Genomic DNA, 16,115 nt, shown 5'->3' with positions numbered 1-16,115 from the left:
GAATAAGCCTTGCATTCAGACCTTGCAATAATGAATCCCTAGAGCAAAAAAGACTGAAGTCATACATTATTAAACTCTGCTGCACTGAGGTTGTACAGTATTAAGAGTATAAAACGAACTGAAATCTTACGGTACATCATTTCTACTGTAAAATATTACAGTAATAATCAGTACTAAAATCCTACAAAACTAAAACGGTTCAGTTACTGACATTTTATGGCTTGACTGTAGAGTTGCAAAATTAGCTGCTCTAATATTTGACAGTATTAAGAGATCCAACTTTAACAAAACCCTACAAAACTGAAATATTACAGTACATAAATGTTATTGTATTAGGAAGGAAATATTACAGTAATTAAAAGCCATTGTACTGAAATCATGCAATACTGAAACAGTAAAGTACTGTCATTTAACAGTGTTAAGACTATTACTATAATATTATTACAGTATTAAAACACAACATTACTAAAATCATACAATCAAAACTCTGATACTGAAATTAAACAGTGTAGTACTGAAATTTAACAGTGCTAAAACTCGACACTACTGACAATTTACAGTACTGAAACTGTAAAGTACTGAAATATTATATTAATGAAACACTGCTGTACTAAGCTTTTACAAAGTTGCATAAATGCAACCCTACAATAGTTAGAAGTAATGAAATGCATCACTAGTATGAAATTCTCTTTGAATGCAGCATCTGTGTGGAAACCAATAGTATATTTTTATCCTGCGTCTCAATTACGAATTCAGTAAACAGAATTTCTCAGATGAATGCTCAAAAGTGAGATCACTTAGGTTGTTATGAACAAGGCAAATTAAGAAAATGAATGGCAGTAGAACATGGATGGACAGCAGAATTTGGATGCAGATCAGCTTGCAGCTTGGCCGAATGTTTGGCGTCTGTTTGTGCCAGTATGGCTCACCACCATCAAACTACTTGAAGAGAATAAACCAGCACAGGCTATTCTACAGATCAATGACATTACATTATTGCGAAGTGTACAGTCTTGTTCAAAATAATAGCAGTACAATGTGACTAACCAGAATAATCAAGGTTTTTAGTATATTTTTTATTGCTACGTGGCAAACAAGTTACCAGTAGGTTCAGTAGATTGTCAGAAAACAAATGAGACCCAGCATTCATGATATGCACGCTCTTAAGGCTGTGCAATTGGGCAATTAGTTGAATTAGTTGAAAGGTGTGTGTTCAAAAAAATAGCAGTGTGGCATTCAATCACTGAGGTCATCAATTTTGTGAAGAAACAGGTGTGAATCAGGTGGCCCCTATTTAAGGATGAAGCCAACACTTGTTGAACATGCATTTGAAAGCTGAGGAAAATGGGTCGTTCAAGACATTGTTCAGAAGAACAGCGTACTTTGATTAAAAAGTTGATTAGAGAGGGGAAAACCTCTAAAGAGGTGCAAAAAATGATAGGCTGTTCAGCTAAAATGATCTCCAATGCCTTAAAATGGAGAGCAAAACCAGAGAGACGTGGAAGAAAACGGAAGACAACCATCAAAATGGATAGAAGAATAACCAGAATGGCAAAGGCTCAGCCAATGATCACCTCCAGGATGATCAAAGACAGTCTGGAGTTACCTGTAAGTACTGTGACAGTTAGAAGACGTCTGTGTGAAGCTAATCTATTTTCAAGAATCCCCCGCAAAGTCCCTCTGTTAAAAAAAAGGCATGTGCAGAAGAGGTTACAATTTGCCAAAGAACACATCAACTGGCCTAAAGAGAAATGGAGGAACATTTTGTGGACTGATGAGAGTAAAATTGTTCTTTTTGGGTCCAAGGGCCACAGGCAGTTTGTGAGACGACCCCCAAACTCTGAATTCAAGCCACAGTACACAGTGAAGACAGTGAAGCATGGAGGTGCAAGCATCATGATATGGGCATGTTTCTCCTACTATGGTGTTGGGCCTATTTATCGCATACCAGGGATCATGGATCAGTTTGCATATGTTAAAATACTTGAAGAGGTCATGTTGCCCTATGCTGAAGAGGACATGTCCTTGAAATGGTTGTTTCAACAAGACAATGACCCAAAACACACTAGTAAACGGGCAAAGTCTTGGATCCAAACCAACAAAATTAATGTTATGGAGTGGCCAGCCCAATCTCCAGACCTTAATCCAATTGAGAACTTGTGGGGTGATATCAAAAATGCTGTTTCTGAAGCAAAACCAAGAAATGTGAATGAATTGTGGAATGTTGTTAAAGAATCATGGAGTGGAATAACAGCTGAGAGGTGCCACAAGTTGGTTGACTCCGTGCCACACAGATGTCAAGCAGTTTTAAAAAACTGTGGTCATACAACTAAATATTAGTTCAGTGATTCACAGGATTGCTAAATCCCAGAAAAAAATAATGTTTGTACAAAATAGTTTTGAGTTTGTACAGTCAAAGGTTGACACTGCTATTTTTTTGAACACACCCCTTTCAACTAATTCAACTAATTGCCCAATTGCACAGCCTTAAGAGCGTGCATATCATGAATGCTGGGTCTTGTTTGTTTTCTGAGAATCTACTGAACCTACTGGTAACTTGTTTGCCACGTAGCAATAAAAAATATACTAAAAACCTTGATTATTCTGGTTAGTCACATTGTACTGCTATTATTTTGAACAAGACTGTAAGTATGCATGTTTGTGTGCGTCCTTCTGTACCTCCTAAATTCGTTTATAAATATATTATTGGTACAATGATCCTGCTGTAAATGTGAGGAGAGATGGATTTTTCCCCACACATTTTTTCCACACACCTCTCAGACAGATACAGACGCCATAATGGCTTTCACGAAAATAAGATGCAGCATGTAGCTGAAAACATCAGCTGTTTCTCAGGATCGGATCAGCAACACTGAGCTCTCAAATTACAAAATAGATACGTTCCAGCACCTTGAAATTTAACTGTATACATTTATTGGCATAGTTATTGATGCACAGACAGACCTTTTCAGAGTTGAGCGCCTCATCTCTCCCTTGCACGCATGTTTAGGGGACTAATGATGCCTGCAATTAACTGTAATTTGCTCCTTGAAGATCAGGCAGGTAGAAGTCCTATTAAGAGACCAGAAACATTACAAGCCGTCTTTGATGTAATGGTCAGTTATTTAAATTTATAGGGATGGGCATTCATCATCTGGAGGAGTGTCGTCTAAACTAACGCAGCCAGTGTCAAGGGCTCTACTGATTATTAATGGTAGCCATCTAGTACTGTTGCACCATATAGAATGGGATGCATATGCAAAGTGTCCAAAAATCACTTCTCTAAATAGTGCACTACTTGACATTCACTATATAGGGAAGAGTAAACAAGTGCTTACTTGTTGTTGTCACTTAGACCAGGGAATGTTTTTTTTTTTTTTTTACTTTCAATACTTAATATTTACCAATTGCTAAAACATAATATTAGAATATTTTAAAGATTAGAAATCAGTGAATATTTTATTTTTAAAACGTAAAAAAAATCTACATATAGGTCTAATTTGATTAAAAATATAAATTTAATATAATTTAAAAAAATAAAATAATATTAAAAAAATAGTTGTCAATAAAAAAAAATCACATAATATTTAAATAATTTGCTTTAATATAAAGGCAATATAAAAAGCAATAATATTATTCTGCTATTCTCCGTTCGTCTATATTATTAATCACACTAATCATTTTCTGAATACTATATATATATAAAATAGGGGATCATCATATTTTTGTATCCTTGTCATCATTTTTTTTTAAAAAGCCTTGACCACTGCTTTTTATATTTATATTTTTAAATCCATATTTGGCTATGTCATATCAATCCTTAAGAGAGGGATCACATTTAAGCTCAAAGCAAATCTTAGAAACTGATCTGTAGGCTGGATCTAAGGATAAATTACTAACTCTTGAGGGGTTGTCTGAGATTATCTCATAGTTTGAAACCCCTTTCCATTGGGAAAACTACACTGGTAAACACTGTTGTGGAAATAAACAGAAAATCTTTACCAACAGGTTGTTTTACACAGGGACAGGGAAGCAGCTGCAGGTCAGGAAGAAAAACAAAAAAAACAAAGCTTTCAAAAATGGGTTTCGAAGGGATCATGGGGTTACTTGATTGATTTCCTTTAGGTAGATCCTCCCAATTTATCCCAACAGACAAACTCAGTCTAAAGACAATTTAATTAAGAGGCAGATGGCAGCAGGGGAGATAATCCTGCAGAGTTTGATGTAATTCAGACATGATTAAAAACCCATCGCTGCATTCCCCAAATGGAACGACGGCCTCACTTTGACCACACCGAGGGTGTGAATCACAGATTTACCCACAGGCCCCTCCTGTGGCTGCACTAATCAGCTGGACTCATCTGGAATTACCACTCGAATTTTCCATAAGAAAGTCAATGTTCCCTTGTGACCTGAGGCGGTACCTGGGAATTCTGTTTCTACACAATAGAGCTGTTCTAGGCAAATGTAATCACGTATCTGCTTGAATAATGGTGTGCTATTTCTTTGGATTCATTTACACTGCCATAATGTCCGTATGATTAGCAGCATCACACGTAGAGTCTATTTTCAGGCAGGATATTTATAAAGCCTGGATATTTAAAGCGGTCACAGGATGGTTTGGATTCATCCCAGATTTATAATCATTTCTGAAAATCTAGAACCTACGAAACTACAAACTGTTTGTCACCATATTATTGTTGGATTACTGACAGTGGTGATTTGTAACCTAATTCAATTCAGAATGAATTTTAGCATTTAAGTGCTTCATGTTGACAACCAACAAGAGTGTTTTGCATTTTACATCAGCAGAAATTATGCACAGTTTGGCACATTAAATCAGCTAGTGAGTTTGAATGTGGCACATCAGGGATGAAAAATCGCATTATTGATTAGCATCTAAATTGTTTCACCTATAAATCATTGAGATTAAATGGAGAGCAAACATTTGTCTCCTGATCATCCTCAGATTTTTTTTCTTTTCTCAGAAAAATGCCCCAATATGTTTGAGAAGAGATCTCAACAACTGCTCAAACTGCTGAGAATATGTTCCAATGAATCAGGAATTACTGCTTTCATTTTATTAATTTGTTTCCCCATTTTAGTTGATTCTCTTTTTTTTTAGCTAAAATGTGGCCACAAATTGCAAATCATTCCCATGATTTAGTAATTCTTGGGAACACAAGGAACACAGGTAAAAATGTATAGCCTGAATGCACAAGTCTCTTTGGATAAAAGCGTTTTCTAAATGCATAAATGCAAATTGTAAATGAAATTCAATCTCTCGTTTTGTAAAATGTAGTCATGTTGTAGTAAATTGTTCCCTTTACTAAAACAAGTAAACCAAACATTTCTAAAGAATGAGGAAAAACAGTTGACACATCAATGAAACAAAAATGATAACTCCAAGTTTCTCAGACACCAAAAGAGCATTTTCATTTAGTTTTCTCGCGTAACTCTGGTCACCAGTTTCCGGTTCCAGCTCACATTACCGCCCTCCAGACTCATGTACGTGTGGCATAATCTCCAAACTCTTTCCGTTCCCCTCACCACCGGCTACAAATCTCCTTCCCAGCAGCCCCCTCACCGCCTGAGAAATGTCTTCACACTGCCGCCTCTCAGAGGGAGAAGACTGACCTTGACGACAAGTTCCTCCTCTTAAACGCAGATTACACCAAATCTTTCTCCAGCACACATACTTCCAGAAATCCATTTTTCCACCTCTGATGGTTTTATATCTCAGCGGAAGCTATTCAACAGCACAGGACACTCAGATTACAGTCAAATATACTGTGAGGCAGCATAAACACTTCTTTATCTAATTAAGCATGCATGGATCCATGAACATGAATATTCAAATGTTTATATGAATATTCACAAAGTACCGCTCAGTTTCTCAACCTTTACTCTTTTTTTCTCCTTTCTTCCGTCGCACACACTATAATCACATGCATAAACAGAGGAGAGCGGGGTGTCTTTTGCTAGCGTTTTCTAACAATTACAATCAGCTCTTTCAGCAGAGATGTGCAACGGTTCCCAGCATGTGTTTGTAACCCTGTATGTGTTAGGGTTTGAAATGACACTGTTCATCAACGCTGCTCTGATCTCATTTTGCTCTGATTGTAGGTGAGCAGTGAAGTTCAGCTGTCAGAAAAAGCAGATATTTGAATAAATCACAGAAGAGCCACTGAACAGTAACCATCTGCCCATGTATGAATATTACCAGTTGATCCTGACAATGCTATATACATATTACTGACAGTCACATTAGCCCTACTCTTACATGAAGTCCGGTCTGCTTATTTGCTCCAAGAACCACCCACTTGACTGACAGGTAACACAACCAATCACAGAAATTTCTTTTATATATATATATATATATATATATATATATATATATATATATATATATATATATATATATATATATATATATATATATATATATATATATACACACAATATCTATGGATTGTTAAATCTGAAACTGGACATAACTGAGAAAATTGAATACACAATGTCAATTACATGAACTTCAAACATGGTTGTTTAATGGATCGTTAAATGTTTGGTTGGATGGATGGATGGATGGATGGGTGCTTGGATGGTTGGTTAGTTGGATGGATGGATGGATGGACTGACAGATAAATGGATGGATTGTTGGTTGCATGGATGGATGAATGATTGGTTGAATGGATGGTTGGATGTATGACTGGATGGATAGATGGACGAATGGTTGGTTGGATGGATGGACGGGTGCATGGATGGTTGGTTAGTTGGATGGATGGATGGACTGACAGATAAATGGATGGATTGTTGGTTGGATGGATGGTTGGATGTATGATTGTTTGGATGGATAGACGGACGAATGGTTGGTTGGATGGATAGATGGACGAATGGTTGGTTGGATGGATGGATAGATGATGGATGGAAGGTTGGTTGGATGGATGGACAAATAGTTGGTTAGAGGGACAGATGGATCGATGGACGGATGGGTAGACAAGTGGTTGCATGAATGGATGGAAGGATGGATGAATTGTTGGTTGGATGGATGGTTGGATGTATGATTGTTTGGATGGATAGATGATCGATGGAAGGTTGGTTGGATGGATGGATAAATGGTTGGTTGGATGGATGGATGGATGGATAGATGATGGATGGATAGATGATGGATGGAAGGTTGGTTGGATGGATGGACAAATGGTTGGTTAGAGGGACAGATGGATCGATGGACGGATGGATAGACAAGGGGTTGCATGAATGGATGGAAGGATGGATGAATGGTTGGTTTGATGGATGGTAGGATGGATGGATAGATAGATAGATATATGCAGTTGTAATTTTTTCTAACAAAAACAGAATGAAAAATGTTGCAGAAACTGTGTCACATTACCATGTTTTTTTGCATTAATAATTTCACTGTATTCGTGCTGTATGCTCAATATAATTTCTAAATAAAAGTCAGTCAATATTTTTTTTAATCCTTAGTAACATTTTTACAGTACTGCACTGTAAGATTATTACTAAAACATATAATAAATAAAATGAAAAAAATATTATCCTGTTAAGTTTATATGGCAAAGTAACGATCACAAATATCATTTTATTATACTTCATGATGTTTTATATTATTTTTGTTGTATTTCTTTAACCTGATTTCTTGTAGCTTGTGGTGTTTAGCGTAAATTTAACTGGATGTTGTCATGGTGTGCGATCTGACAGAAAGAGCAGAGAGAAAATGGAGCTCCTTAGAACCTCCACAAGACTCTGAGCAGCAAAAAACATCTTTCAAAAGAGGACAGAGAGAGAGAGAGAGAAAGAGAGAGAGAGAGAGAGAGAGAGAGAGAGAGAGAGAGAGAGAGCATGGCTCAAGCATCTCATCTCACTCTCAGACAGAAATTGAGCTCCAATCTTTTTCCCTGTTTTTTTTTTTTTTTCAAGGAAGAGATTCATACATGCAGAATCTAGCGTATCGTTTGTCTTCAGTCATGCGAAATGCCGTCCGTCAGTTTAACTGCATCCTGGTTTCCTCTCCGTACAGTCACGATAAATGATGGAGAACAGAAGCCAGATGAGGAAAAAAAGACAGAGAGAGAGGGAGGGCTGTAATGTTTTCGCACAGATATGGCTTTCAAATACTGGCTTATGGGTTGGAATTCATGCGCTATCATTCAAAATGACAAACCAAAATAATACAAGGATCATTTATCCCGCTGCTCCAGACAGATCCTTTTTACCTCATGGTTTCTACCAGCTACAGAAGTGCAAAAACAGCCCAGCATGGAAATAGCCATTACAGCATGTTGGAACTAAAAGACTCAGAGTCCATCAAATAAAACTCAAACAGCCCTGCATACCCAGACTTTTGACTATTAGCATAAATACTAGCCCACACCATAACTCATTCTAGCCACAAAATGTTGCCACCTGAACACAAATTCACAACAAAATTGACACTTTACACAATTAATTGCAAAATATGAATGGCAATTACAAGGTTATTCTCTTCCTTGACTTTATGTAAAATTTGATACATGCCATAGCAGCTAATCAACAATTTTTTGGGCATTTTGTTGTATACTTAAAACTTTAGTGTACAAACATATTTAGTCTTATAATGTATACATTATTAGACTAAATACTTTTGTACACTAAAGTTTAGGTATACAACAAAGTGTAAACTTTTTGAAAATAAATATACTTAAATGTATTTGAAATACAATTATTTCATGCTAAGTATACTACAAATACATTTACGTATTTGTGTACTTAATAAAAAATACCCTGCAATTGTTCTTTTAGTATACTAAGCTGGTATACTTAAAGTCTGCTTAATTGGGAGAACTTATTTTTTACTTAATGCACTTTAATTGTGCAAAAGTATTGCTGAAGTCCAACTAAATATATACTGAAGTACATCTGACTGTGCTCAAATGGAACGACTGCAAGTATACTTAGGTGCACGTTAAATATCTTGCATTTAAAAAACGAGATGTTATTCAAAGATCATACAGTGGCATTGAAACACATTTTAGGCTTAATATTAAGAAATGTGCATTGTGCACAAACAGTACTCAAAGTTTAATTATCATTTATTTACTGTATCAGTAAGTCTTGAGCGATATGTCAGTAATATTTTAATAGACTTGAACTATACTTAGTATGAAATAAAGGGTACGCTTGGTATTAGACAGCTAGATCAACATGTGAAGCGATTAGTGATCAGTTTTGACAACAATATTGAGAAAACAGGTGAGCCGATATAATGTCCATATGCATACTACAATTCAATGATATTGAATAGAAGTTGCAACCCAAATGATGCATTATGCTATGTACTTGTGCACAACGTATGTATATGCATAGTACAATTAAATGATAGAATCAGTACTTCTGAACGGAAAAGAATACACAAATTTATGACAAAATTGATTTATTTATCAACAAAAATATCTGAAGAATTCAGAACTGAAAAACTGCCTCAAACAATCCCACAATCCTCTCAAACTCCAGCTCATTTGAGCCAGCCCAGTACCTTGTAAACAGGACAAACCATTAAAACCCTGAGAACCCCGTATTACATAAAGCCAGCCAATCAGATTACAGCTCTCCAGGCGTGTCATCTGAAGCGGATACATGTCAGTGGGCATGTTTGTTCTGCTCTGACTGGGTTTGTGGGTGCACACACATTTTGACGTCTCCAGGTGGCCCAGAAAGGTTCAGACGAACCCCTGTAAACTCTTATTGAAGCTGCTGTCTGTCAGATATTCTGACATTACTCACAGTGCTCACAGACTGTCAACGTGGCACCTCTTTTATTCCGAAATCAGCTCTATTTCTTTTCTGGCACATTGGCTTTAATATGATTTAAAGTGTAGCTGCAGGAGACGGCAGTATACTGAGGAAAAATACTGTGCCGGCACTTACACAACATCACAGAAACACAAATCACTCACTCTGTAGGTGAGGCTGAGGTGTACTCACAGGCAGTAAACGCTTCTCTGCTCTTTAGGATGGAAACTGCTGGTTCACAGGGAATCTTGCAGGAGATGGAGACACGTTCTCTCCAGCGTCCACATTCCCCTGTCTTAATGTCTCCTCAGTGGAAAATCCCAGGACGGATGAACCTGCAATGAGAAAAACAAAGCAGAAGAGAATATTTTAGGATTAATGCTACAATATGTCATCATTTGAGTGCACTTCATTGGATTGAATTGTCTTCTATATATTTCATTTATTAGCCTCGTTCACTAAGCCAACCATCACTACTGGTACTATTACTCAAACTGAGGGTTAGGGGTTTGAACAAACGCCCATACGAAGTACTGAAATTTGAAACATATCTCATCCTGCACGCTACAGAAATGAACGATATCTCAAATTAAAGGCGTGCTATTACTTTCATACTGTAAGCTATTGGACTTGGGTTTTCCTTCAACTATGGTCAGTTTTGCTCCTGTGGAATTTTCGACGAAGTCTTGAAAGAAAATGTTCATACTCTCACTAGTGTGTTAACTAAAATGTCCTACAGTATATCTCACTGCTTTAAATCTAATTTCACCACAGCGTTATTTCCACCCAATTTTAGAAAGAGGTATTTGCCTATTTCACAGCATTAAATTATATATTAGACAAAATTACAGCTTAACTGGTAATGAAGCACAATAAACATTAATCACAAGTAATGTTTACTTTGATTTAGTGACATTTACCTCGATTTTACATCACGTCTTATATTTCAGCTCAAGCTTAATTGGGGCAAAATTCTTGATGTGGAAATGACAAATGAGGGACAATTTTTTATTTAGATTTATCAACATAAAAATGTGTATTTTAATAGGTTTTCATGTACAAATATAAACGATTACATTCAAGATCTAATATCTGAGAGTAAAACAACTTAATAAACAGATTTTTTTACTTCTTTAAAAAAAAAAAAAAAAAAATCTGGCCCAAAGTTGAAGAAGCATGACTTGTACGTGAAGGGTGATAAAACATGACAAAAAATTACCATGGACTTGCTTTAAAGCAAAGTCTCAAACTGTATCTAGAGAGCAGAATGTCAGAGAATTTAAAGCCTTAGCAATCACAAATACCACCCTAGCAACCGCACAGACCACCCTAGCAACTGCAGAGCAACATGTTAAAAACCCCTTGGAGCATCTTAGCAACATATTAGTGACCCCAAACAATCTTTTTTTGTCGTAGAGAAAGCTTAGGTCATAATAAAGTCCCACAAGAAATGTTTCTGCGTCAAGCCTTTATTAACGCATCCGTCACGTATATTTTAAATTAAGCTCAATTACATGAATCCTCACATGGCTGCAGCAGCTGTGACCGTTTCTCAAGGTTTAACAGCTCTCTGTATATTTGAAATGAGACCCGCAGTATTATAACTCATAACCTTTCCGTTTGATTGGCTCTGCTGTAAGCGTCCACTGTTACTGATTGCCTCCGCTGGGAGGGTCGCTTGGTCTCCTCTTGGCCACACGATTAGAGTTTCCCCCTCTGTGATTGGTCGCGAGGTGCGTAATACAGAAGCCACCATCTCCAGTGAATTTCCTGCTGCGGCTTTATCTCCAGCTGAATCCCTCTAGCACACATAATCAAAGCCACTTCCTGTATTACAGCTCCCTGCACTGTGCGTTTTTTAAATAGCCCTGAACGTGCAGAATTTATATAATGCAAAGGCTTATTTATTACAAATATCATTATGTTCTCCATTGTGGTTTAACTTCACAAGACAAAAATGGAAAATTCCACTAGTGTATTCTCAATCTATCTAAGGTTACACTAGGGTTACAGCTCCCCCAAATGACAATTTAATATTTAAATGAGGTTTCTGTGAAACTAAAACACCCATTTAGCTTCACAAGCAAGAGGTCAAATTCATGGTAAGTTCAGTAGGGTCTCAATATTTCACCCTCAGCTGCACGAATGAAAGAAAATCTCATTGTAATGCTGAACAATACAGCTTTCTTTTAGAAAATAAAGACATTTTGTTACACAGTAAACTTAATGAAAATGCATCCTGCTTTCAAGCTGAAAACTATAGTAGCAAGCCAGACTCTATAACCAAGTCATCTATGAAGACAGCCTGAATGGGTTTGAGAGAACAAAAGCAGGACTAGATGGACCATATGGGCATTTGGGGACATACCACATATTGCCCGCCATATTCAAGGGGGCAACATGGAAGGCCCGAAAGATGCAAAACATTAATAAATGACGGATAAACGCAGCTTGGAGGAAACCTAATGGCTCATATTTGATTTTCTTTGAAAAGGAGTGTGAAAATTACAGTTCCCTATCTGTCGGTCACTACGAGTTATGTCGACTGACAAATGGGGTCTCACTTGGGAGGCCAATCATCTCTGATTTTAAGAGAAAACGCCAATGAAATTGGCAAGTGGATTAACACACCTGAGCCACTCCCCGTGCCAGCGGGTATAAATAGGGCGACAGGTGCATCCACTCATTAGATTTTTGCTTCGGAGCCGAGTAGTCGATGAAGAAGATCACTACAAAGCCATTCATCTTTGTTTTTGGTAGAGCTGTTCCTGGTCGGTGTGACGGCGCGTTACAGTGGTGTCCCTGCGAGCGGCGATTCCCCTGGGCGCTTCGGCTAAAAGAGACAGTTCTCTAAAAGAGCAAATCACGGACGATTCGCGTCTTTTTCAAGATGCCGTTTCGTCCGTGTCCTTCTGGATGCGGTCGTTTCCTGTCTTCGGTTGACGGTCACGAGCGTTGTCTGCAGTGTCTGGGCGTCCAACACGCTGAGGCTGCGCTCGTGGATGATTCATGCGTCTATTGTGGGCGTATGAACATGGCAGCGCTGCGATCGCGTCTCTCACTCCTCAAGGGGAGTGCAGCAGACCCCTCTGTCGCCACCCGTCCCGGTCTCTCTGGCTCGAGCAGAGGGCCGCCGGCTGGCGCTCTGGGAGATCTGAGGATTACAGTGAGAGCTTCTCCGCCGGGCCACGCCCCACGGACCTCTCACTCCTCCCGCAGCGCCTGTCCCGTGCAGCTGCCGATTGATTCTGCTGGGCCGCACTCGCTGCCAAGGCTTACAGTGCTGCGGGCCAAGCTGCCTCTGCCCTGCATGCCATGGCTATCCTGCAGGTACACCAAGCCAAGGCACTCAAAGCTATGCACGAGGGTGGTACCGACCCGGGGTTGATGCAGGAGCTGCGCACGGCGACTGACTTCGCCTTACGGGCGACGAAGGTCACGGCGCGGTCCCTCGGGAAGGCGATGTCCACGCTGGTGGTCCAGAAGCGGCATCTCTGGCTGAACCTGGCTGAGATGAGAGACATGGACAAGGCTCGCTTTCTCGATGCTCCCATCTCCCAGGCAGGCCTGTTCGGCGACACTGTCGAGGACTTTGCCCAGCAGTTCTCGGCGGTGCAGAAGCAGACTGAGGCCATCCAGCACATCTTGCCCCGACGTGTCTCTCCGGTTGCCACCGTTCCGTCGCGGGTAGCGCCTCAGCCTGCTCGTCGCCGTGGGCGCCCCCCTGCGTCCTCCACACCAGCTCCGCCCCGTGCCGAGAGTTCTTCGAGGCCGGCGCGTCGAGCCCCGCGCAGGAGAGCGGCGCCCCCCGTGTCACTCCCGGCCGCGAAGTCCTCGAGGAAGTCGACCAAGCGGCCCTGACACGGGCAACTCGGAGATGCGGAGAACTGCTCTTCAGGAGATGGCGAAGACAGCGCCACTCCTTCCCCCGGAGGAGGGCCGGGCGGAGAATCTTCAGTTTCTGTTTTGTTCTGTTCCGCCACTGGCCGGACGCAACGCCTCTCCAAGCGTCTCTGGCCAGTTCCTCCGGGAACACGAGGAGTGTGGTTGCGATGACCCAGGACGCAGTGCCTTCTGGGCCTTCCGGCACGACTCCCCATCGCTGCACCACTGCGGGTATGTCGACTGTCCCTTTGGTGCCACTTGTACGGTATCTGGGAGCGTGGCTTGCGCTGCCCAACCCGTCACGCTGGCTCATCCGGACGGTTCGACTCGGCTATGCGATTCAATTCGCCCGGCGACCCCCCAAGTTCAATGGCGTGCTCGAGACTTCGGTGGCAGTCCAGGACGCCCCTGTCTTGCGCGAGGAGATTGCTGTCCTCCTGGCGAAGGATGCAATCGAGCCGGTCCCTCCAGCCGAGATGAGGACGGGGTTTTACAGCCCTTACTTCATCGTGCCCAAGAAGAGCGGTGGCCTTCGACCTATCCTGGATCTGCGAGTCTTGAATCGGGCCCTACACAAGCTCCCGTTCAGGATGTTGACGCAGAAACGCATCATCAAATGCGTCCAGCCCCAGGACTGGTTTGCAGCGATCGACCTGAAAGACGCGTACTTTCATGTCTCTATCCTCCCTCGTCACAGACCGTTCCTGCGCTTTGCTTTCGAGGGTCAGGCATGGCAGTACAAGGTCCTCCCCTTCGGGCTCTCCCTGTCCCCCTGTGTCTTCACGAAGGTCGCGGAGGGCGCCCTTGCCCCACTTTGGGAAGTGGGCATCAGGATCCTCAACTATCTCGACGACTGGCTCATTATGGCCCGGTCCCGAGAAGAGTTGTGCGATCACAGGGACTTCGTGCTTCGGCACCTCAGTCAGTTGGGGCTTCAGGTCAACCGAGAGAAGAGCAAGCTCTCCCCTGTGCAGAGAATCTCTTATCTCGGTATGGAGTTAGACTCGGTGAGTATGACGGCACGTCTCACCAGCGAGCGTGCCCACTCAGTGCTGAACTGCCTGAGTTCCTTCAGAGGCAGGACAGTGGTACCGCTGAAACACTTTCAGAGGCTCCTGGGGCATATGGCATCCGCAGCCGCAGTCACGCCGCTCGGATTGCTTCATATGAGACCACTTCAGCACTGGTTACACTCCCGAGTCCCGAGATGGGCATGGCGCCGCGGTACACATCGTGTCACCATCACACTGATGTGTCGCTGCCTATTCAGTCCTTGGTCGGACCTTGCCTTTCTACGGGCCGGTGTGCCCTTAGAACAAGTGTCCCGGCACGTTGTTGTCACAACAGATGCCTCCAACTCGGGCTGGGGCGCGACATGCAACGGGCTGGCAGCCTCAGGGTCCTGGACAGGACCTCGACTGCTTTGGCACATCAACTGCCTGGAGTTGCTGGCAGTGCATCTAGCTTTGCGACGGTTTCGTCTGCTAGTGCTGGACAAGCACGTGTTGGTCCGCACGGACAACACTGCGGCTGTTTCGTACATCAACCGACAAGGCGGGTTACGATCACGCCGCATGTCTCAACTCGCCCGTCATCTCCTCCTCTGGAGTCAGACGTGGCTCAAGTCGCTGCGCGCTGTCCACATCCCGGGGGAGCTCAATCGTGCAGCCGACGCGCTCTCACGACAGCTCACTTTCCCCGGGGAATGGCGACTCCATCCCCAGACGGTCCAGCTGATTTGGAGTCGATTCGGGGAAGCCCAGGTAGACCTGTTTGCTTCCCACGAGTCCTCCCACTGCCAGCTGTACTATTCCCTGTCCCAGGCCCCCCTGGGCACAGATGCACTGGCACACAGCTGGCCTCGGGCTTTACGCAAGTATGCATTTCCCCCAGTGAGCCTGCTCGCACAGACACTGTGCAAGGTCAGGGAGGACGAGGAACAGGTCCTGTTGGTTGCGCCTTACTGGCCCACCCGGACCTGGTTTTCGGAACTCATGCTCCTCGTGACAGCCCCTCCCTGGCGCATCCCCCTGAGGAGAGACCTTCTCTCTCAGGGGCTTGGCACCATTTGGCACCCGCGTCCAGATCTCTGGAACCTCCACGTGTGGCTTCTAGACGGGACGCGGCAGACCTCAGTGATCTGCCCCCAGCGGTGGTAGACACTATCACTCAGGCTAGAGCCCCTTCTACGAGGCAGGCCTATGCTCTGAAGTGGAGTCTGTTCACGAATTGGTGTTCTTCTCACCGAGAAGACCCCCGGAGATGCCCGGTCAGAGTCGTGCTTTCTTTCCTGCAAGGTAGGCTGGAGCGTGGGCTGTCACCCTCCACCCTGAAGGTGTATGTGGCTGCCATTGCAGCACATCACGATGCAGTGGACGGCCGGTCCCTGGGGAGGCATGACCTGATCGTTAGGTTCCTGAGGGGTGCCAGAAGGTTAC

The 16,115-nt window shown here is 42.3% G+C and overlaps 2 protein-coding genes across 2 annotated transcripts in view; both read right to left on the bottom strand.

Moving 5' to 3' along the window:
• LOC113066682 (uncharacterized) overlaps positions 1-16,115 on the bottom strand; it is a 672,150-nt gene that overhangs the window by 202,076 nt on the left and 453,959 nt on the right. The window lies entirely within an intron of this gene.
• LOC113066693 (leucine-rich repeat and immunoglobulin-like domain-containing nogo receptor-interacting protein 1) overlaps positions 1-16,115 on the bottom strand; it is a 77,987-nt gene that overhangs the window by 29,306 nt on the left and 32,566 nt on the right. Inside the window, exon 4 of the mRNA XM_026238659.1 lies at positions 9,985-10,127. The gene's annotated coding sequence lies outside the window, so the exon portion shown is untranslated. The remainder of the gene's footprint in view (positions 1-9,984; positions 10,128-16,115) is intronic.

The sequence above is a fragment of the Carassius auratus genome, chromosome 50, assembly GCF_003368295.1.
Source record: "Carassius auratus strain Wakin chromosome 50, ASM336829v1, whole genome shotgun sequence".
Lineage (NCBI taxonomy): Eukaryota > Metazoa > Chordata > Actinopteri > Cypriniformes > Cyprinidae > Carassius > Carassius auratus.
This window is presented reverse-complemented; position numbering and strand designations above follow the sequence as displayed.